Source organism: Mus caroli, unplaced genomic scaffold, assembly GCF_978045245.1.
Source record: "Mus caroli unplaced genomic scaffold, Mus_caroli_1 scaffold_8, whole genome shotgun sequence".
Lineage (NCBI taxonomy): Eukaryota > Metazoa > Chordata > Mammalia > Rodentia > Muridae > Mus > Mus caroli.
Window position 1 is genome coordinate 61,166,303 of NW_028227263.1, and position 24,075 is coordinate 61,190,377.

The following is a 24,075-nucleotide window of genomic DNA, read 5'->3' on the forward strand; positions in this document are numbered from 1 at the left end:
TGGGTATATGTTTTCGACCTATCCTTGCTTGCCATTTTTCCAGCTTGGATTAGTGAAGCTGTCTTGCTTCAAGCTTTTTAACTTTTTGGCAAAAACAACATCAGAGACTGTATATTCTGACTTAGTAAGATTAGTCATTTAATAGAGTCATAATGATTTTTCTCTTTGCTTCAGTGTGACCAGTTATTCTAACTCAATCTTGGACTGGTCTAGTAATAGTCCAATATTAGAGATTCCTATTGAAGATAGGTAATATTCTTAATTACCTAGCAAAGTCATTTCAGAGCACAGGCTCCACTCCCAGAGAAGCTGCGGTCTTCCTGCAATTCTCAAAGCCAGCCCCCCCCCCCCCACGAGGAAGCCAGAGACTGAGCTTGAGCCTTGCTAATTTTTAACTGAATGAAGTACCTGGACTTCCCCAAAAGAAGCTTTGTACTGGTACCTTTCACTATCTGGATTTTGTTTTTCAAGCAGGCCAATCAGCACCCTTCAGCCTGACTGCATCCCCATCCCCACGATCGTGCAGGTGGCAGCTACTTATTGTCATTCTAAAAGCATTCCAGCACATATTGTGGCTTTGGGTCTGATTTGGGATTAAGGTTTTCTATGTGGGCTAGAAAGGCAGAAATTTCAGATATTGGAAGAAAGTTGTTTTTATTCTAATAATACTGGCTTAGTTCAAAATAGCATAGACATAGTTAGAACTAGTTTAGAAGAGAGAATACGCTACAGAGAGAAACAAGAATATTGGTATAAAAATTGGTTCTTTACTTCTACTTGGCTCACTACTTTACTTCCCAACCTTTTGGGACCAGTTTTCAACCCTTGTTGCAAATGCAAGGTTCCCTTGGTTCCTCAGGATATAGAGACAATAGAGATGAGGAGGGTGACCTCCAGCTCCTAATGTAGCCTAGGAGACACAAATTGTGGTGTTACAAGTGGCATAATTCTTGTAGAAGCCTTGCTGAATCTGAGGTTGACAATTCTCCTTTAGGAGCTGCACAGAACTCAAAACTATGCATGCTGGTTCATGATAATACAAATACAGTATGGGCACCAGAGTGGGTACAAGGCTAAGCACTGCAGAGGAAGGTCCTACTTAACCATTTCTGAGTTCCCTCAGAGACACACCCGGTTTGGATGGAGGTTGGTATCTAGTTCCAGTTACAGCCAAAAGAATCTTTCTGAGGCTTTGCCTCCCCTCCCCAAAAGATACCAAGAGCCATGATTGTGGGTAGTGACAGCACACACGGGAGGAATCAAGTCAATGCCCCCCCAGTCATGGTTAATGCCCAGTCATCCAAGGATGAGAACATCATTTGATCACCTCAGTTAAGTGTGGCCTTATTAAATTTAATTCAAAGCGGGGAGAGGTTGGAGACCATACATGAGAAGGCAAGCCCTTCTACAGACTCCCACCCTAACAAGCCAAATGGCCTTGTAATAAGAAGCCTGTCATCACCCCCTCCTTCCTGTTCCCTGCCTTTTATAATTAAATCCTGATAGAGTTAAGTCTTTGCCAGTGTTCCCAAGTCCTAGTAAGACCATGAAGCTGACAACTTGGAATTTAGTAGGAATACAGCAAGGAAGTTACCTATTCAGTAACCAAATTTAGCATTACAAAAGATGGAGCCAATAGCTCAGGGCTAGTCTGCAAAATGTTTATTAGGACAGAAAGGACAGTCTTATCCAAATAAGGGTTTACCATGAGAAAAGTTAGGGAATCCCACGGAGACAGGTTTCTTCATAAGACCCTAAGAATTCAGGCAGAACTATAGAGCATTAATAAATTTTATGCCTTAGTCCAGCCTTTCCTTTTTATATTAGCAACAGGGAGGAGATGTAACCTCCCCCACACAGCCCAAAATCAGGCTGAACAGGCTTGACTGTTATCATCAGGAGATCATCGGAGGTGGAGCCTGCCACCCTATCATTCTGCACTTCCACTGCTGCTACCTGCAGCCTAGCTGTTCCTGAGTATACACGTGGTCACCTGCAGCTGAACTCTGAAGATGATTTGGCGGGAATGGACCCCTCTCCCTTCTTTATAAGACCATGTTTCTGAATATTAAAATTGAGCTTTGATCAGAATCTTGACTTACCTCCATCTTTTCTCTTGCAGCCTAGATTCCCTCTTTTCTTCCAGGTTCCAAGGTGCAATCCAGGCTCAAACCCAGACATGTGAGCTGCTGGCCGGCCTCAACACTCTTACACTATAATTGACTGGAATTATTAATCATTATAACAATTAAGGTTAATAAAAATGATATTATTTAAGAATGAAATTTTGTGTACTCAAATTGTTGTTTAACCTTCCCTAAAGAAAAATGAAATTAAAATTTTACTAGTCTTAAATTTCTTACAAACTCAGCTTTTGCAAATTAAGCTTATAAAAACTTTAATTTTAAATTTTTTATTCTTCCATAACAGTGACTGAAAAGTAATTCAATTTATAGTTATGAATTAAAGAAACAGGAAACCACCCTAAAAGAAACCCTACAAGTTTAATACCAACAAGTGCTGGAGACACATGCAGTCATTGCATGATATTGTTAATTTTTTTATTACTGATTTCAAATGAGATTAGTTGGACTCTGGCATAATTTTTAGTAAAGTGCCCTGACCTGTAGGACTTAGGCAACAGGGGTCTCAGAGAAGGGAGAAGCACTGACAAATTGGGACCAGGAGATGTGAATGAATGAGATAAGACAAAATGCCTGTACAAGTCTCATTTACTCTAGGGAAACTAAATGGGTATTGGATATTGTCAAATGCTTTCTCAGCATATAATGAGCTGATCATGTGGTTTTTGCCTTTCAGTTTGTTTATATAGTGGATAATGTTGATGGATTTCCATATATTGCACAAATGCTCCATCCCTGTAATGAAGCCTACTTGATTGTGATGAATGATCTTTTGATATATCCTTGGATTCAGTTTGGGAGAATTTTACTGAGTATTTTTACATCGATATTCATTAGGCAAATTGGTCTAGAGTCAATTTCTTTGTTGGGTATTTTGTGGTTTATGTATCAGAGTAATTGTGGTTTCATAGAATAAGTTGGGTTGAGTACATTCTGTTTCTATTTTGTGAAATATTTAGAGGATAATTGGAATTAGGTCTTTTTGAAGCTTTGAATGTCTGATAGAACACTGCACTAAACCCTTCTGGTCCCCGGCTTTTTTTTTTTTTTTTTGGTTGGGAGACTATAATGAATGTTTCTATTTTTTAGCCGATAGGGGACTGTATAGATCATTAGTCTGATCCTTAGGAAATCATCTTCATTGAGGTAACCCAATCAAAAAAGAACACAAAAGATATGTACTCAAAAAAAAAAAAAATCAAAGCCAGGCGTGGTGGTACACGCCTTTAATCCCAGCACTCGGGAGGCAGAGGCAGGTGGATTTCTGAATTCGAGGCCCGCCTGGTCTACAGAGTGAGTTCCAGGACAGCCAGAGCTATACAGAGAAACCCTGTCTCGAAAAACCAAAAAAAAAAAAAAAAAAGATATGTACTTACTGATACATGAAGATTAGCCCCGAAGCTCAGAAATACCAATACAATTTTCCAAACACAGGAAACTCTAGAAGAAGAAAGCATAATGTGTGAATACATAGATCCTTCTTAGAAGGGGGAAAAATAGCCATGGAAGGAGTTATAGAGACAAATTTCAGAGCAGAGACTGAACAAATAACCATTGAGAAACTGTTCTACCTGGGAATCCATCCCATAAACAACCACCAAAAGAAGAAACTACTGTAGATACCAACAAGGTTTTGCTGACAGGAGCCTGATAGCTGTCTTCAGCCTTCAGCTGTCTCCTGAGATGCTCTGCAAGTGCCTGGCAAATACAGAAGTAAATGCTCACAGTCATCTATTGAATGGAACACAGGGTCCAAAATCAACGAGTTAGAGAAAGTACACAAGGAGCTGATGGGGTTTGCAGCCCTATAGGAGGAACAATAATATGAACTACAGTATCTCCAGAACTCCTTGAGACTAAACCACCAATCAATGAAAACACATGGTGGGACTCATGGCTCTAGCTGTATATATAGCAGAGTATTGCCTAATCGATCACAAATGGGAGGAGAGGCTCTTGGTCCTGTGAAGGTTCTATGTCACAGTATAAGGGAATGCCAGTGCCATGAAGCAGGACTGGGTAGGACGGGGAGCAGGGGTAGAGGGGAGGGGATAGGGGATTTTTGGAGGGGAAACTAGGAAAGGGGATAACATTTAAAATGTAAATAAAGAAAATTTCTAAAAAAAAAAAAAAAGAAAAAGAAAAAATACACATGAACACACACACAAAAGAACAACAAAACAAAAAAAAAAACATATACTCATGAAAACTAAACAACTCTCTACTGAGTGATAAATTGGATAGGGAAGAAAGAAAGTAAAGATTTTCTGGAATTCAATGAAAGTTGTCCAGTCCAACTCGGCCAGCAAGAAAAATGCAACCACCCGTTCTTCTTAAAGCAGTTTACTCAGGCAGCTTCTCTCTTTAAATCCCTAAGCCTCTCTGGTTACAAGTGTTTTTTTTTTCCCCTCCAGCCACAACCATGCCCCCACCAATCACCACAGGTCACATCACCTCACCAGGCAGGCTTACTCAGCCAGTCAGGGATTAAGGGTGGGCCATCCACCAAACATGGGCTTGTTCACAGCCTGGAGTAGGTTTCCGTCCAGCTGGCCAGGGAGCCCAGAATGGCTTCCCACATAAAGTGATGAAACAGCATCCCTAATCTTATAGTGCAAATTAAAGAGGTGCTAAGAGGAAATTTTATTATACTATGTGCCCTGGTAAAAAATTTGGAGAGGTCCTACACTACCAACTTAACAACACACCTGAGAGCTCTAGAACAAAAATAAGCAAACACACCCAAGAGGAGTAGACAGCAGGAAATAGTCAAACTCAGGGCAGAAATCAACCAATAGAAAAAAAAAAAAGAAAAAAAGAAAACAATACAAGGAGTCAAACAAAATCTAGTTCATTGAAAATATCAACAAGATAGATAAACCACTAAATGAACAAGCTAAAGGACCCAGAGAGAGTATCAAACGTAACAAAATCACAAGTGAAAAGAAAGACATAACAACAGAAACTGAGGAAATTAAAAAAAAATCATCAGATTCTATTTCAAAAGACCATACACAACAAAATTGGACAATCTAGATGAGACACATGATTTTCTAGAGAGATACTACATACCAAAGTTAAATCAAAACCAGGTACACTGTCTAAACAGACACATATAACCTACAAAATTAATTTAAATATTCCTAACCAAGAAAATCCTAGGGTCAGATAACTTTAATGCAGAAATCTACCAGACCTTTAACAAAGAGCTACAGCCAATACTCCTTCAACTATTCCATAAAATAGAAACAGAATGAACACTACATAATTCATTCTATGAAGCCACAATTACTCTGGTAACTAATTACACAAGAACTCCACAATAAAATCAAACTTTAGAATCTTGCTTTTCAGGAATGTTGTGGTATTCAGGGGTGCTGTGGTGGGAGAACTGTATTATGATGATGCCAAATAAATTTGGTTTCTATTGTTAGGTCCTTTTGCTTGCCTCTCATCATCTAGTTATCTCTGGTGTTACCTTGTCTTGCTATCCCTGACTAGAACCTCTTGTGAATCTGTGAGCCTCTAATCATATGTGTGCCAATGCTCCTTGAAGACAAGCTCTCTCTGAGTGTGGTGTGGAGAGCTGTAGAACAGGGTTAGCTCTGTGGTGCAGAGAGAAACCAGAAGGCAAACATAATATGGAGTGACAAAACAATTATAATAGCCTAGTTAGATAGATGAAGACTGTCAATGTGGACATGGGATGTAAGATCGCTGTCCAGTCTTTTACTGTTTGTCTTTGAAACTCTCAGCTCCCCTGCATCATCTGGATGCTTTCATACTCCCACCATGATGAACCTTTAAAGTTGTAAGCCAGCACCAATTAAATGTTATCCATAAAAGTGTTTCTTTGCTCATGGTATCTGTTCACAAAAGTAAAACACTAAGAAATGTTCTCCTCTGAGAAGAGGAGGCACACTGTGAGACCCCGACTTAAGAGAGTTTCTCCCTGGAAGGTAAAGTCCTGGATGTTCCACAAGCTTTTTTCCCCTGATCTCTAAAAATAGAGCCAGAAAGAAGCTCTTTGTTCTCTATAGCCAGCAAAAAGCCTTTTTGTTTCTATACCTTACAACCAGAGATGCGATAATTGTAATTTTATCAAGGACACCCAGCAGAGAAGAGCTGTAGCCCAACTCCTCCCAACTCCTCCCAGCTCTCCTCCCAACTCCTCCCAATTCCCCAGCTAGCTGTTAAAAGCCCCCTACTGATACCACTCCGGGTCGAACTCCCCTGCCCTATGAGGTGGAAGGACTTCATCCTTAGCTAGCTGATAATAAAACCTCTTGCAGTTTGCATCAGGTGTGGTTTTCTCTCCAATCATTTTGGTGCCAGTCAGCTCATCTGGGGACTTGAGTGGAGGCCCAGCTTAGGGAATGTTAAACTCACTACCATTGGTACCATCCCCTCCTGGAATATCTAGTCACTGCAGTACTAGGCATATCCTCTCCAATTGAGGCCAGAAAACTCAGACTGCTTAGTGGAGCAGGAACCACAGGCAGACAATACAGTATAGCCCCTGTTCCTGTTGTTTAGTGACCTTCCTGAAGACCAGGCAGAACTACTGCTACATATGTGGGCATGAGTTTAAGGAGCCCAGGTCTCTAAAATGAACTACATAATCCAAGAGAGCTTTCAAAATATATTGCATAAGTTTCTATTTATTTTTATATGATAATTAACAGAAATGATTGAACTGAAAAAGTGATAATGAAAAAAACTACAAAATATTCTATTCTGATGATTTCATAGTTAATCCATTTTTTTAGGCCATTGGAGTTACTGCAGTAATCTTAGCAGACTAAATGTAAGTTACAGAGGTAGAGGATGACTAGAAGAAAACTTACTCTTAGAGCAGGGCAGGTATAAAATCCCAGGGACTATATAAGGAAACACAAAGGTTTGCAAATCTAAGAAAGATCACATCCAAATGTGAAGATGGGAGCAGCATACATAATTCTATCATTGGTATTAATGAATGAAAATGTTAGAAAACAAAATCTGTCCCTAAGAAAAGAAATACAGATTTTTTTTTTTTTAGTAAAGTCCACACCCTAATAACATGACTATCTTTCATTGAATGATCACTTATCCTAAACACTCTTTCCAGCAAAAAGTAGACACCATAGAGGTAAAAAGTAAAGTAAACAATGTTCTATGGATGATAAGTGAAGGAATTGAAAGTATTACATAAGAATAGTATTATAATCAACAAATAGTGGGAAAATAAGACTATCAAAGAACTATATAGAAAAATATTAAAAAATTTTGCGATGTGACAGTAAGGCCAATGAAATATAATATAGCAAGTAGGAAAAACAAAAAACAAAAGCAAATGAATTCCAAAACCCATATATTTTAGAAACTGTTTTCTAACACATAATAAAATTTTACTACCCTTCTTTCCTACAAAATCAGCTTTTACATACTAAGATCATGAAAAGTTTATATTCAAATTATTCATTCTTCAATAACACTAACGCAAAAGTAATTCAATTCATAGTTATGAATTAAATAAATAAGAAGACATTGCAAAAGAATAGTTATAAAATTAATATCTACATGTGATGGGGACACATGCAGGTATTGCATGATATTGTTAAGTTGTTTATTACTGAGTTCAATTGATTTCAATTGGAGTCATTGGAAAAATTTCTAGTAAAGCTCATTTGGAGTACTTGATGTAATCTGAGTTAACTGTTTTAAATGGTCATCAGAAAACTGATTTAATGAGCTAGGCTTGTTAGAAAATTTGCCCAAGAGGAACCATGCCTTATTTTCATGTCTTCTAACATGGATGGAATCATAAGGTATATGGATGAAAGTATAACAATGAAGAAACTTATTACCCCTTATTTGTTAACTGAATATATGAACTCAGATGGTGATCCAAAGCCATAGAGTTCATCAGAATCCTCCAGAGGCAAACAAAGAACTAAAAAGTAAATTGCTAAGAAAAGTATATTTGTCCTTTCATAGTAAGTACAGCAATAAATTGTGGCAGTTGGTTGGGTTCACAAAATATTAATACATGAGATTCTATCTATCTGACTGTATATGCTGCATTTTGCTCAGATAGAAATCGTACTGACAGGAAAAAGATGTTTTCTATGATCTCTGTCTTCTGGTTTCTGAAGATTTCCCCTATTTTTTGTCATTTGAGTAACCCCAGATGCTTTTGGAGAATAAAAACACTCAGAAAATTATAGAGATTCTGTCTATATGACTGTATATGCTGCATTTTGCTCAGGTAGAAGAATAAAAAACTCAGAAAATTATCTAGGAGATAAAGAATCTATTCATTTCTTTTCTATTTAAACAAAGTATGGTTACGTGAAGAATGATTATTTCAGTTGGAATCTAGAGAAGAAGTAAGTGCATACTGCATTAGCATATTTTACTTTATCATAGGATACAAAGCATTCTACAGGTGCTGGGATATAGACAATGATACATGTGTCTTCTGGCTCTCACTTTCTAGTAGATATCCAAAAATTATTTTATGTTTCAATGCTGATTATTTTCCCCATTCTCGTTGTTTTATGTGTACCTTATTGTCTTTAGTTTTTTTTTTTTTTTCATTTTTGAGTCACAATTTCTAGGTAAATGCTGAAAGAATGACCCATGGTATTGACAATGCTACTAGAGAGACTCCCTTAATTTGCCAATTTCCAACTTATTTTGTCCTGGGATTTACCTAAGAAAATTAGAATAAACATTGATTTTGCTTATTTCATAGAGACTACAATAAAGTATTCTTTATTTGTCTGCTAATGTTTGATCTGTCAGCATGGATGTCCAAGTCCTATACATTACCTATTTGGATATCTGCCCTTATTTTATTTGGATATGTGTATTAAGAAGACATACAGATTTTGTTCAAATAATCTATCTATTATAATTTCAAAATGTTGTGATTTATGAATCCCACAGTAGAAGTCAATACTAAGAGAACTATTTTTCTCACAAGGAGAATTTTCTTCCCTTTCTTTTACATTCTGTTTCAAAGACATTGCCACATATTTTTTTGCACTAACAAATATCAGAAACGTATGTAAATTTATAAATTAGAAACTTATGAAGCATCTCCCTATTTCAACAGATAACTTGTTAATTAGTTTCATTGAAAGATGCCCTTACAAACTACGACTTGCTATTTCTATTTTTAAGTGCTAGAATAAAATATGATGTTTGTGATACCTTATCAAATTTGAGAGAGGAGTACAATGGGTACAGAATTTTCCATTACCAAGACTGTCATTTATAGAATTCAGAATTTTATTTCTCAATATTACTATATATTTTCATCTACTATACTCATTCAACATTTAAATTTATTTCTTTTATCCTTATACTATTAAGGGTGTTTGGATTTATAAAGATTGTGTATACTTTATATAAATTAATATACATTTTATGTAACATCTTTTTAAATGTAGTTACTGTATTTGAAATTTATGTTGAAGACAATGTGATAATTTCTTCACAATATTGAAGGACATTTATCAAAAATGACATTTTAAAGTTTCAATATCACCTTAAAAATGACATCATTCTTCTCTCTGTTTGTGTGTGTGTGTGTGTGTGAGAGAGAGAGAGGGGGGGGGGAGAGAGGGAGAGGGAGAGCAAGGGGAGGGAGGTAGGGGGGAGGGAGGTAGGGAGGTAGGGAGGGAGAGAGAGAGAGAGAGATTTGTACAGTAACATTGACACATTTAGTTAAAGATTCTATTATCCTTTCAGTAGAATATATAAGAATAAAATAAAAATGGTGATGATGAATATTTGTGACTTTTGAGTAGATTAAAGAAAAATATTTAGAAGAAATTGGTAGAGTTATGGGGATAATATAATAGAGAAAATGAGTATTTAATAAAAAAAAATCAGTATTTATAGTAAAGTGTAGGATGGAGGAGATGCTCCTTAAGTCCAAATGTTGAGATAGAGATGAGGAAGTATGTACAGGAAGTTGAGTTGTTTGAACAAGTAAATCTTGAGAAAAACATTTGCCCATCTCCCATTAGCCTGTGATAAGCAAGATATTTCATATAAGCCTTATCATATATAAGGAAATGGTATTTGTAATTAATTTTAATTTCAAAATTTTCTAGCTAATGAGACAATATGTCTAAGTGTTCTCTTTTAAAAGTATGTTGCCAATGGGACTTTGATTGACATTCATTCCGCCAACATTCTCTTCACCACAGTGTGGGCAGAGACCTGGAATAAGGCCCTTCTTGTTTCCTGAGGGATTTTTACAATCCTTCCTAGAGTGTACCAGATTTTAAAACCAAAACATGGAACTTTATTCCCCTGAGAAAGCTTTTTATTTTTTCAAAATTTATTAAATATTTTCTTCATTTATATTTAAGATACTATCCCAAAAGTCCCCTATACCCTCCCCTGACCTGTTCCCCTATTTACCCACTCGCACTTTTCCTGTACTGGGGCATATAAAGTTTGCAAGACCAAGGGAACTCTCTTCCCAACAATGGCCGACTAGGCCATGTTCTGCTACATATGCAGCTAGAAACATGAGCTCCTGGGGATATTAGACCAGAAACAGAATACCAAAGATACAATTTGCAAAACACAAAAAATCAAGAATAAGGAAGACCAATGTGTGGAAACTTCATTCCTCCTTAGAAAAGGGAACAAAATACTCATTGAAGGAGTTACAGAGACAAAGTTTGGAGGTAAGACAAAATAATGGACCATCCAGAGACTACCCCACCCAGGGGATCCATCCCATAATCAGCCACAAAATGCAGAAACTATGGCATATGCCAACAAGATTTTGTTGAGAAAGCTTTTCATTCTCATAGGTTTTCTTAAAATTGTACTGAGTTTCTGTCCTTTCATTGCCATAATGTGGCCTTTTCTATGGTTGGTGAGATGTCTATACATGTTTTAATGTCATACTGCCCCATGGTAAAGCTTACTAGTCATCCTAAAACTGATGAGCCTGTATCAGTCGGTCTGCAGCACTAAGATGAGGTCCTATACTTGCCTGAAAAGTAAAGAAGAAAAAGAGATAAAGTCTTACCTGTCTGGGAGTCCCTATTCAAGCACCATTCTGCCATGGATGAGCTAAGTAGTCCTCTTTCAATCAGTGGAAAATTAGGGTTCCAGACAGGTGGGCATGGAGTTGGCTACAAAACAGGTGACAAACAGATATGAACACAACAGAGTGCTGTACCTGGATGTAATTTTTCACAAAGTGCACAGCAGGCTGTATAATACAGAAAACAAAGGAGTAGGGTGTCACAGCAGGCAAGGTTCATCAAAGTATCTGACACAAAACAGAGGAATGCCTTCAAAGGATTGACAGGAACCAGGCAATGTTTATAGTAAAGATAAAACAGCCCTGCCTAGAGTCAGCTAATGACAGGTAAGGATTTCACACCCTAGTCACAATTTATGCCTTGTGAAAATTAGCACCAGGGATTCTTCACTAGCAGTTCTTATCATGAATAATGCAATTCTACAACCATCTATTTCCTAGGCTTTGGTAAATTTTTGCATATGAGAGTAACTTGGCTGCTCTTTTAAGTATCTGTAGGGAATCTCCATTTGTCAGAAAAATTCACCAACTTTCTCCTAATATGTAATATAGTTTGGAATACCTGACTTTAATGGAGATTCTAGGCATAATTTTGTTAAGCCTGCCCTGAGACTTTTAACTCTTATCCAGTAAAATACTATAAAAAAGCATGCAAGACCTTCCACAATATTGCAGTGACAAATTTGGGGCATTCTAGCTGTGGGAATGCCAAGGTTCCAGGAGGTTAAGTTTCCATGAAACTATTTGTTTTGGGATTGCTTCTAGGCTTTCCAGGCTCATCATGCAGGTCACTACTGGAATGGATTTAGAAGTATGTGAAGTTTTATGTCTAGCTCTCTAACAATTTAACTACATGAATTTTCACTGTATGTGTTTTCACGTATTGCAGAAGAAGAAAGGTTTAGGGAAATGTTATAATTTCTTTTGACTATTAAAAGGAAAACATCAAGTCAAGAATTTCAACTTTAACAACAAACAGTAAACTTTGTGTAGAAAATATATTTTGGATGCATGCATGACTCAGTTTTTAAGTTTTTCTGTAGTCATGATCATTTACAAATGTGTGTGTGTGTGTGTGTGTGTGTGTGTGTGTGTGTGTGTGTGTGTAGTAGTAGTAGTAGTAGTAGTAGTGGTAGTAGTAGTAGTAGTAGTAGTAGATAATAAACTTCCTTTAAAACCTTTTATATTACATAGCAGATATGTTTCCAAAACAATGTATGTTTCTCATGCTATTTTGTACATACTCAAAACAGATTGTATATGATTATTCACTGTTAATTTGTCACCAATACTTGGACATTTATATCATTATTATAAACATGAGAGCAGCATTGAATAAGCCAATCATTTTTAGAAGTAAAAAATTGAATTATTGATGCACATACATGATTTGTGATCTACTTCCAAAGAAATATGATATTAGAACAATGTGAATAAATTAGGATTCTCCAAAATATGGTTATGATGGGGAAGAGACAATAAAATTTAATACAAGTTTAAATCTCAAATGGGAATCTTGTGTGGATATAGTATTTGTAGTATGAAGAGATATTCCACTTAAATACATACTAGTAAAAATTTTAAATTTGGGTTTTAGGTATTTTTGAACAAGATTAAGTTTAGAGTAAAATGAATTATAGGGGAAAGTGCAATGTGATCATATTGCCGCAGATTACATCTAACCATATCTTGAGCCATCATTATGAAAATGTAGAAGGCTTTTGATAGTTTTGTCATTTGCATTTGTAGGCTGTATAAAATCCTAGAAATTTATTTTCTATATTCCCTTACCTGTCAGTAAAAACCAGTACATAACTGTAGAATTTTTGTGTTGACTTCTTCTCTTTATTCTAGGATTTTTTGGATGTTTCTTGTACAGTTTTCTGAATTATATTCCCTATTTCTCTGTCTGCAGGGTGAAACCCAAGACCAACCATTTGATTTTCTCTGTTCATCTTGCCATGGAAGAAATAAATGAGAACTGCCACATTTTACCAACATTTTTCTGATAGTTAATATTCTATGTGATCTACCGAAATAGTGAGAAAACTAGTTTGAATTTGAAAAGTGAGGAACTTACTCTGAATTACTACTGCACAAAATAGAGACGATATTTAATTGTACTTACAATGCCTAATTCAAGAGTATCTACAAGATTTGGACAATTCTTGTACATTTTCAGCATTCCTGAGGTAAGTCAAGATGGATTAATTTTAAGGAAATACTTTCTGACATCAGTGAGACTTTTTGAGTTTGAAGGCAATTAAAAAGCAGAGAAAGAAGTTTCTTTTATTATGACCTATCAAGCATAAATACATAAATATGCTTTGTGGCAAGCAAAACAGCTATATCATAAAAGGGCATGTTAGTCAGCAGTATTTTGAAATGTTATACCAGAAGACTTAGTATACTTATACTTCTTTAGAGAATCACAAAAAGGTAGATATAATTGTAATAATGAGATGGAAAATAAACACTTTCTAACATGATTGTACTTTGCTCAAGCACACTCCAATATTAAAAGGATCCCTCTGCACTCTATCATGTTCATAGTGTTGCCTATGTTCTGTATGTTTCAGCATTACTGTGGGCTTTTTCATCTTCGTCTGAGTGATAATGAACAATTTCCTAATCTTTACCAGATATCTCCTAAGGACACATCTCTACCACTAGCTATGGTGTCCCTAATGGTTCATTTCACATAGAACTGGATAGGTCTGATCATTACAAATGATGACCATGGAATTCAATTCCCTTCAAAATTGAGAGGAGAAATGCAAAACCACATTGCTTGTTTATCACTTACGATTATTATCGAAACTGAGAAGATCATGGATCTTAAAGAGTATTTTATGAATAATAAGAAAATCATAATGTCATCAGCAAAAGTTATGATAGTTTATAGAGTCCAAAACTTGCCCATACATTTTGCCCACATTCTGCGAAAATCTAAAGGCATTTGGAGAATCTGAGTTAGTTTGTCACAATTTGAAATGATCACAATGATAGGAGATTTCTTGCTATACACCTCCACTGGGACTTTCATTTTTTTTTATACCTGCAACCTGAAATGTCTGGTTTTGAACAATGTATCCATACAGTACACCCCTCAAATTACAGTAGTAATTTTTCCCTAAATCAACTATGATGGACATATTTTATAATTTCTTTGTCACCATCTAACTGTAAGAAGCTGAAGAATTGCTTCTGTTATTTAGACAACAAAAGGAGATCAAGGGGATACAAATTGGAAAGGAAGAAGTCAAAATATCACTTTTTGAAAATGATATAATAGTATATATTAGTGACCCTAAAAATTCCACCAGAGAACTCCTAAGCCTGATAAACAGCTTCAATGAAGTAGCTGGATATAAAATTAACTCAAACAAGTGAATGGACTTTCTTTACACAAAGGATAAACAGGTTGAGAAAGAAATTAGGGAAACAACACACTTCTCAATAGTCACACATAATATAAAATACCTTGGTGTGACTCTAACTAAGGAAATGAAAGATCTGTATGATAAGAAATTCAAGTCTCTGAAGAAAGAAATTAAAGAAGAACTCAGAAGATGGAAAGATCTCCCATGCTCATGGATTGGCAGGATCAATATAGTAAAAATGGCTATCTTGCCAAAAGCAATCTACAGATTCAATGCAATCCCCATCAAAATTGCAACTCAATTCTTCAACGAATTAGAAAGAGCAATCTGCAAATTCATCTGGAATAACAAAAAAACTAGGATAGCAAAAACTCTTCTCAAGGTTAAAAGAACCTCTGGTGGAATTACCATGCCTAACCTAAACTGTACTACAGAGCAATTGTGATAAAAACTGCATGGTACTGGTATAGCGACAGACAAGTAGAAAAATGGAACATAATTGAAGGCCCAGAGATGAACCCACACACCTATGGTCACTTGATCTTTGACAAGGGTGCTAAAACCATCCAGTGGAAAAAGACAGCATTTTCAACAAAAGGTGCTGGCACAAGTGGTGGTTATCATGTAGAAGAATGTGAATCGATCCATTCCTATCTCCTTGTACTAAGGTCAAATCTAAGTGGATTAAGAAACTCCATATAAAACCAGAGACACTGAAACTTATAGAGGATAAAGTAGGGAAAAGCCGCGAAGATATGGTACAGGGGAAAACGTCCTGAATAGAACAGCAATGGCTTGTGCTCTAAGATTGAGAATCAATAAATGGGACCTCATAAAGTAGCAAAGGTTCTGCAAGGCAAAAGACAACATCAACAAGACAAAAAGATCACCAACAGATTTGGAAAGGATCTTTACCTATCCTAAATCAGATAGGAGACTAATATCCAATATACATAAAGAACGCAAGAAGGTGTACTCTAGAAAATCAAATAACTCCATTAAAAAATGGGGCTCAGAGCTGAACAAAGAATTCTCACCTGATGAATACTGAATGGCAGAGAAGCACGTGAAAAAATGTTCAACATCCTTAATCATCAGGAAAATGTAAATCAAAACAACCCTGAGATTCTACCTCACACCAGTCAGAATAGCTAAGATTAAAAATTCAGATGATAGCAGATGCTGGCAAGGATGTGGAGAAAGAGGAACGCTCCTCCATTTTTGGTGAGATTGCAATCTTGTACAAACATTCTGGAAATCAGTCTGGCGGTTCCTCAGAAATTTGGACATATTACTAGACAAAGGACCCCACGATACCTCTCCTGGGCATATATCCAGAAGATGTCCCAACTGGTAAGAAGGACACATGCTCCACTATGTTCATAGCAGCCTTATTTATAATATCCAGAAGCTGGAAAGAACCCAGATGCCCCTCAACAGAGGAATGGGTACAGAAATTGTGGTACATTTACACAACGGAGTACTACTCAGCTATTAAAAAGAATGAGTTTATGAAATTCCTAGGCAATTGGATGGACATGGAGGGCATCATCCTGAGTGAGGTAACCCAATCACAAAGGAACTCACACAATATGTATTCACTGATTAGTGGATATTAGCCCAGAAACTTAGGATACCCAAGATATAAGATACAATGTGCTAAATGCATGAAACTTAAAAAGAACGAAGCCCAAAGTGTGGACACTTTGCCCCTTCTTAGAATTGGGAACAAAACACCCATGGAAGGAGTTATAGAGACAAAGTTTGGAGCTGTGACGAAAGGATGGACATTCTAGAGACTGCCATATCGGGGGATCCATCCCATAATCAGCTTCCAAACAAAGACACCATTACACACACTAGCAACATTTTGCTGAAAGTGCCCAGATATAGCTCTCTCTTGTGAGAGTATGCTGGGGCCTGGCTAACACAGAAGTGGATGCTCACAGTCAGCTATTGGATGGATCACCAGGCCCCCAATGGAGGAGCTAGAGAAAGTACCCAAGGAGCTAAAGGGATTTGCAACCCTATAGGTGGAACAACATTATGAACTAACCAGTATCCCGGAGCTCTTAACTCTAGCTGCATATGTATCAAAAGATGGCCTAGTCAGCCATCACTGGAAAGAGAGGCCCATTGGACTTGCAAACATTATATGCCCCAGTACAGGGGAATGCCAGGGCCAAAAAGTGGGAACGGGTGGGTAGAGGAGTGGGGGGGAGGGTATGGGGGACTTTTGGGATAGCATTGGATATGTAAATGAGGAAAATACCTAATAAAAATATTTTAAAAAGCAATAAAAAAAAAAAAGCTGAAGAATTGTCCAGTTGTATATATGCTGTGGCCCAATCACTCCATGAGATGCTCCTGCAATAAGTAGACACATGGTCAAAGAATGCTGTGAAGGAACTGGAATTAGAAACTTTTAAGGAAATGAGACTTACACTAAATAGCATTTATATGGTTTGAGTTCTTTAATAGAACCACATGGTCCGAAGCCATGTTAATAAGTAATTTCACCCATGAATGAATGTATTTCTGTTCTCTAATATTTCATAGGTGGCAGATCATGTTAATGTCATAAATTATGACACAGCCCACATTGCTATACAAGTCAGTATTCACAATCTTAGTCATGAATTTTTGTCCAAATATTTGACTCCTGTATTATTTTTCTCATGAAATTATTAAATAACAATAAAAATGGCATTTCTTTTATGTTATTGAAATGTTGTTGATCAATTTACTAAATAGATACCAAGGAATATCAAGTACTTTTCCATTTACTTCACGTATTAATAATTTCTATTCCATTGCTTGTGGTTAAATATCACTATTAGCAGATAAACCATAGAGAACGTGTCATTACTCTCCAAACATAAAAATCAGAAGTGTATGTGTTAGAGAAACAAATCCAGCAATAAAACTGTATTAGTCTAAAAAGTGGAATGAATATTACATCTACATGAAATTTATTTTCATCTTTAGTACTGTATACTTCAAGAAAATTTAGAATTCTGAAAAAGATAGTAAAAATTGAAAACTATCTAAATGTAATACTTTCTCTTCTAATGTGTAAGCCTAGTTGAACCTAAAATGACAAATGAACTTTATATGTTCTCTTTTCTGAAGACCTTATAATTTGTAAATCCTGCTGGAGACCTAATCACCATGAGCCAGAATTTAAAATTGGATACAGTGTATGCCATTTTTTATATCATGGATTTTCAAAAATATTATGGACTTAAAATGAAAATAGGAAGTTTTTCAGAACATTTTCCAAGTGGTCAACAACTATATATGTCTAAGGAAATGATGGTGTGGGCTACAGATATAGGTCAGGTAATTTAGTAATAATTTTAATTCTTAAAATGTAGCATAATTCCCTACTATGTGTTCTACTTTTGCTTTGTCATGGAATAAATACTTGGTATTTCTTAATTTACTGATTTACTTTACACTGCTCCAGATATTCTATCTTTCTTATTCTTACACACATTTTTATCTTTCATAATATATAAATCATCATGCATTTACACTTTTTATTTGGAAAAAAAAACATTGACATTTATTATGATATCATTGTTTGAAACGAGGTCTTTCAGTAGATTTCTGTTTTGTGTATCACTGGTTGCTTGTCCATTAGAATATTGTCCTTATTTTTATAATGCATTTTTTTCACAGATCCTACCCTCAATATGTAGTATGCCTTGGAGACCAGGACTCAGAAGATTCATTCAGGGATAACAATGATATCTGCTCTTTTGTTTGTATGCCCTGCTGAATATATGAAATTTCCAAAGTGCCAAGTTAGGTTATCATTTATCAAAATAATTAGATTGATTTTTTTTCTCCACTATTTAACATAGTTCTGAAAAAGCCTTTGTGGAAAGGAAGAGATATATCATGTTAAGGAGTAAAAACTTTCAGAAATATTTTTATTCAAAATAAAAAACTCTCTTTCTCTTGAACTATATATTTGTCTCATTATACTAGATCCAAGGAACACAATATTTTTCCTGAATATTTCTTTAGAATTCTAAAGATTACTGCATTATGATGTTTGTACTCTTCAATTTTATTAAAAATAGGAATACTGTGCATTTTAAATACCTTTCCTTTTATTCACTTTACAGTCTTATCACAGCCCCCATCCCTCCTCTTTTGCAAAACAAATTCTTACAAATTCATCCCCCTAAAACACCTTCCCCTTCCCATCAGGAAAGGACAGCATCCCCTTGGATACTGCTCCAGCATTTTCTATCTGTTAAAAAGAGGAATAATGCTAAAGGCCAATGTGACCACCCAAGTATGAGAATTAATTTCAGTAACAAGATGGATATAGATTATGCTCCTCTTGTGACAGGAACCATGTGAACACTAAGCTGTATATATGATATTCATGTGTAGGGAGCCTAGTTCAAGCATCAGTATGTTTCCAAGTTGGTAGTCTAGTTTCCATGTGTTTCTAGAGGCCATGGTTATTTGACTTTGTGTTTTTGTAGTATCCTTGACACTTCTAGCTCACCTATGTTTATTTCAAACTTTCTATAATATTTACTAAACTCACCCTGATATTTGTTGTGAGTTTCTCCATCTATTTCCATCTGCTGCTGTATGAAGCCTCTAAGGAGACAGTTATGCTACTTTCCTATTTGCAAACATAACAGTAGTATTAATACTGGCAGGCATTGGCTCCATCATAGAACTTGGGAAAGCCATTGGGTGGCTATCCCCACGGACTCTGCTCTGTGAGTGCCCAACTCGCCAGCAAGAAAGACGCCACAACAGGATCCTTCTGCACACGTTTATTGGAAGAGCTTGATTGCAGAGGTGAAAGACCCTGAGTCCCAGAACTGGTGCTGCTTATATTTGCCTAGGAGAGGCGTGTCTACACCCGATTGGTTAGGCTTTCAGTACCTCATTTGCATGCCTCCGGCCAGGCAGTGACTTGGCAAAAACTCTACTGCACATGAGCACATTGGTTGTTTACCCAGACTTATGGGTGGTGGCCAACGGTAGCCAGTGCCAATCTGTAATGGCATATGTGGCTTCCCACATCTCTCCCTTTTAATTTTAATAAAATGATGCTGGACTAGGCCTGTGCAGTTATGTCCATCTGCCCCGGCTCCTGTTTTAGGTCGTTCCTCTATTGTCACAGCCTTACCCATCATAGGGTTACCCTATCGCCACCAGCCCCTGTGTCTTAGGTTGGTTTGTGCATGAGGAAAGTTGCCTGTCTTTGGATACCGCGACGCTGTGTGACAGCAACTGCTAAATGACCTAGGGAAAACTCTACAAAAGAGGCCAGCTAAGTTTTAAGGGAATGAATTAGCGGGAAAATCATGATCACCCTATTACGTACAATGAGGAAACCTCAGCAATGTGCAAGGGCTGATCAATGATTGGTGAGTCTCTCTCATCCCAGTGCAATGGATCCATAAATCCGTGGGGTACAAGAGCAGAGAACTCAGATGCTGACTAATTCTTGAGCAGAGATAACCAAACTTCAGAGGAGGCACCATTTTCAATGGCTAAAAGTGCCTGAGTTATAATCACCTTGTCACGTTGGGTTCTGAATTGGCAAACCAACCAAAGCATGAATATCAGTCCACAGCATATGGCAGCACCACACAAAATCACTCCTACCCATTCCTTAAAGTAAGAAAATGCAGAGGTAAGTCAAGAGGTAAAGTCTCCAAGGGTCACTGGTTCCACTCTGGTTCCATTATGGTTCAGGATTTGTATCTGCAGCTTCGTCTGCAATATTTCCAGCTCCTGTGACCAGTTCCCCTTCAGCTAATTCGATAAATCTGTACTTTTAATAAAAGAATCATTAATATACCTAATGGGAGTAATGCACACATGTGAAGTTGATGTCACACAACTCATTTGTATGACATCCATCATCGGTTCCATGTTATGTTGTAAAATATCCACTCTTTGATTCACTAACATTAATCCTGAGGCAATATGAGAATCCACCATTTGCAGGGTAAGCAATGCCTCAGACTTTTTTTTTCTGCTATCTGACTTATGGTGTCATCAGTATTAACTTGATTGGCCATAACAATTCCTGCGGTAACCACTGACGCTGCAGACACCACAATGGCAGTAACAATGGCAGCTGTGATTCCAAAATCTCTCTTTTGCCGCACAAGACTCATGATTGGGAACTTCTCTGGATCTGCCCCAACAGGCACAGGGACAAAGGTTGGTAGATGTACCACCAAGGCTAAGAAAGTGGTTCCATTCCAGCATTGCGTTGAAAAACAAGTGACATTTGTACAATCTAACCATTCTGTATTATTTTGAAATTCAGCCAATATAAAGAAAAATGGAGGATTAACACAAACTTCTATTGGAGAAGTAGTCATATTTTTGATAACTCTATTAGATGTCACATTATCTAAATGAGCAGAGGTATTGGAGAGTGTGGCAGAAACATTCAATATCTCATGAAATGTTTCAGTCAGCAATGCAAAGGCTTACAAACTGGTACTAGCACCTGCCTCATTACTTAAAATCCATTGGTAATATGGCCAAATATTTTCTTTCCCTGTAGCATCTCCTTTATCATTCATTACTTCAAAATCCAATGGAGGTGACAAAACAAAACGCTTTGCTATTTCTTTCCGAGGAAAATTTTTTGATTGACAAGGTGAAAAAACTGTAGGAAATGCAAGGTCCGGATGACACCAGGACATGCAGCGTATAGCAGTAGCATTGCCGACAGGCCATCCTGATCTTTTGGGAATAGTCATATTTCCCTTTATCATAACAGTGGTGATGTTCATAGGTGAAGTTACATTATTTCTAACATCACTTGAGCCTGATTGTGCTCCTTGAACAACTTGCGTTAAAGCATTAAGTAACACTCCAGAGCTCACTTTATTTTGGCTAATGGGATCTGCCCAAGTAGAGATAATCTTTTTCTTTAAAAACATACAAGGTGTAAAAGGTTTATCCACATTATGCACAAAGCATAGTATATAATGTAAATGAAAACTCGTACTATTATGCACCCGTGGCTCTTGTGGAGTTTGTCGTGCACAAGGCGCATCCAAAAAACATTCAGTTGCAAAAAACAAAGGCAAGGTAGAGGAATTGGAATGTACCTGTAAGGGTACTGGCCATGATCTCACTACGGCCCACAAAGGTATACTTATCCCTGTCTCAATCATCAGGAGTAGAAATAACAGGATCATCTTGGGATTCATCTTGATCTTTCACGGTTCTTGTCAGTCGTGTCGGAACCCAAAGTGGATTATCTTCACCCTGTGGAAAAACACAAATAGCTCCCCTGAATCTGATTAATATGGGATCCCAGCCATACCATTTATTATCAAGGGTATTTTTCCATTTGACCATTTCATTGGGTAGTTGAGGCCATTGTCTGTGCCTTTTGGCTGGTGATCTTCCAGCATCATCCAATTTTAAAATATTAAGAGTAAATATTGTAAGGGATAGAGCCATCTTTGGCGTCATAGCCTCTATTCCCCCTTTTTGTTTTTGCAAATATTGTTTCAAAGTACAATGGGTTCTTTCAATGATGCCTTGGCCCTGTGGGTTATAGGACAACCCAGTAATATGTTTCACTTGCATTTGTTTGCAAAATTGACTAAATTTAGAAGAGGTATATGCAGGACCATTATCTGTCTTTAGCAGCAGGGGCTTGCCCCATGCAGCCCAAGCCTCTAAGCGGTGGGATATGACATGAACTGCCTTTTCCCCCATCAAGGGAGAGGCATGTAGGACACAGAACTGGTATTGATGGACACATGTATGTATATATTGTAATTTACCAAAAGCTGGGATATGTGTGACGTCCATCTGCCAAACATCTAGGGGTCGCAATCCATGAGGATTAACGCCCATGGAAGGTGCATTAATAAATTTTACACATTTACCACACTGTACGACAATATCTTGAGCTTCTGTTCGTGTAAGCTTAAACTTCTGTCGCAATGTAGAAGCAGGGACATGATAAAGTTGAGGAAAATTCTTAGCACCTTCTATAGAACTTTGTGATAGCAAAAATCATATCTCTGGTGGCTGAATCAGCAATTGCATTTCCCTTAATCATAGGTCCAGGTAATGATGTATGTGCTCTAATATGTTGAATATAAAAGGGGTGCTCATGCATAAAAATAGAATCCTGTATTTTCATCAAAATTTCAGATACTAGACTAGACTGCTTAAAATTTCCGGCAGTCTCTAATGTTAATACAGCATTAACCACATAAACAGAATCAGAGATAATATTTATTATTATAGAGATAATATTATTATTTATCTATTTTTATTTATTTATTTTATTATTAAATATTTTATTTACATTTTAATATTTATTAAATATTTTATTATTAAAGAATATATTGCTATATTATAAATAATATTAAATATTTATTATTTTTATTAATATTATAGAGATAATATTTATTCTCAAGCCTACTCTTTTTACCCTTTGTACACTGCTTTTGCATGTGACCTATTTGTCCACAATTATAGCAGGTTATTCCTTATTTTGTGCCATCAGAACTGTGGCAGCCAGCCCTGCATTTGAAAGGGCTCCTCCTATTTCTCTACGGGCTTTCATCCACGACTGTAGTCCTTTCCCTTTCTAAGGTGTGATAGCATTTCTGCATTCTTTGGTACATTGCTCATAAACTAGTTGTTCATTTTAGCCGCATTGTGGCCTCAGAATCACCAAATATACGTCCGGCTGCTTCCATCATGTGAGCCACAAATTCAGAGAACGGCTCATTAACTCCCAGAATAATTTTTGTCAAATTACCAGATACCTCTTCTCGATTAGTCAATGCTTTCCAAGCTTTCACTGTTGCCTAATTGATTTGATCATAGACCTGCACTGGGTATCCTAATTGATTGTTTGTCCATATACCCTGACCTGTAAGCATTTCAAAGCTCCATGCTGGTTGCCCTGCAGTAGCATTAGCAAGGGCCTGACTCAAACATAGATCATGCCATATAGACTTCCAGTCTAGATACTGTACCATCGTAAGACATGCCTTTACCACACTTATCCAATCAGAAGGAGTCATGGCATGGTGAGCCAGTCTATCAATTTGGGACTGAGTAAAAGAGGCATTGACTCTATAGGTTCTTACTGACTCTACTAAATCTTTCACTTGTTTATGCAATATTGGCTCATAATATCGCTGTTGAGCTTGATCCTGAAAAACAGGAAAAGCCTGACATATTTTATGCAACCCTCTAGGAGTGCAAAAAGAGTGGCCATTACCAATTGTTTTATTTTCTGTATAAGTCGGAGGTGGTGGGGGAGCACTGAGACTCCTCCCTATTGGACCATATCTTTCTGCCTCATACTCTGCAGCAGTCTACTCCAAATCTTCCTCCTCCCCTGCTGATAATTCCGAGTCCTCCGAGCTAGATAATTCTAATAACTCAAAGTCCTCGAGAGGAGGGTAAATTGACTTAATTTTTCGATCTTCATTCTTTATAT

The 24,075-nt window shown here is 36.9% G+C and overlaps 1 pseudogene; it reads left to right on the forward strand.

Moving 5' to 3' along the window:
- The first annotated feature begins 8,245 nt into the window (after positions 1 to 8,245).
- LOC110288582 (vomeronasal type-2 receptor 116-like) lies at positions 8,246 to 23,438 on the forward strand (annotated as a pseudogene).
- The last annotated feature ends 637 nt before the right edge of the window (positions 23,439 to 24,075 follow it).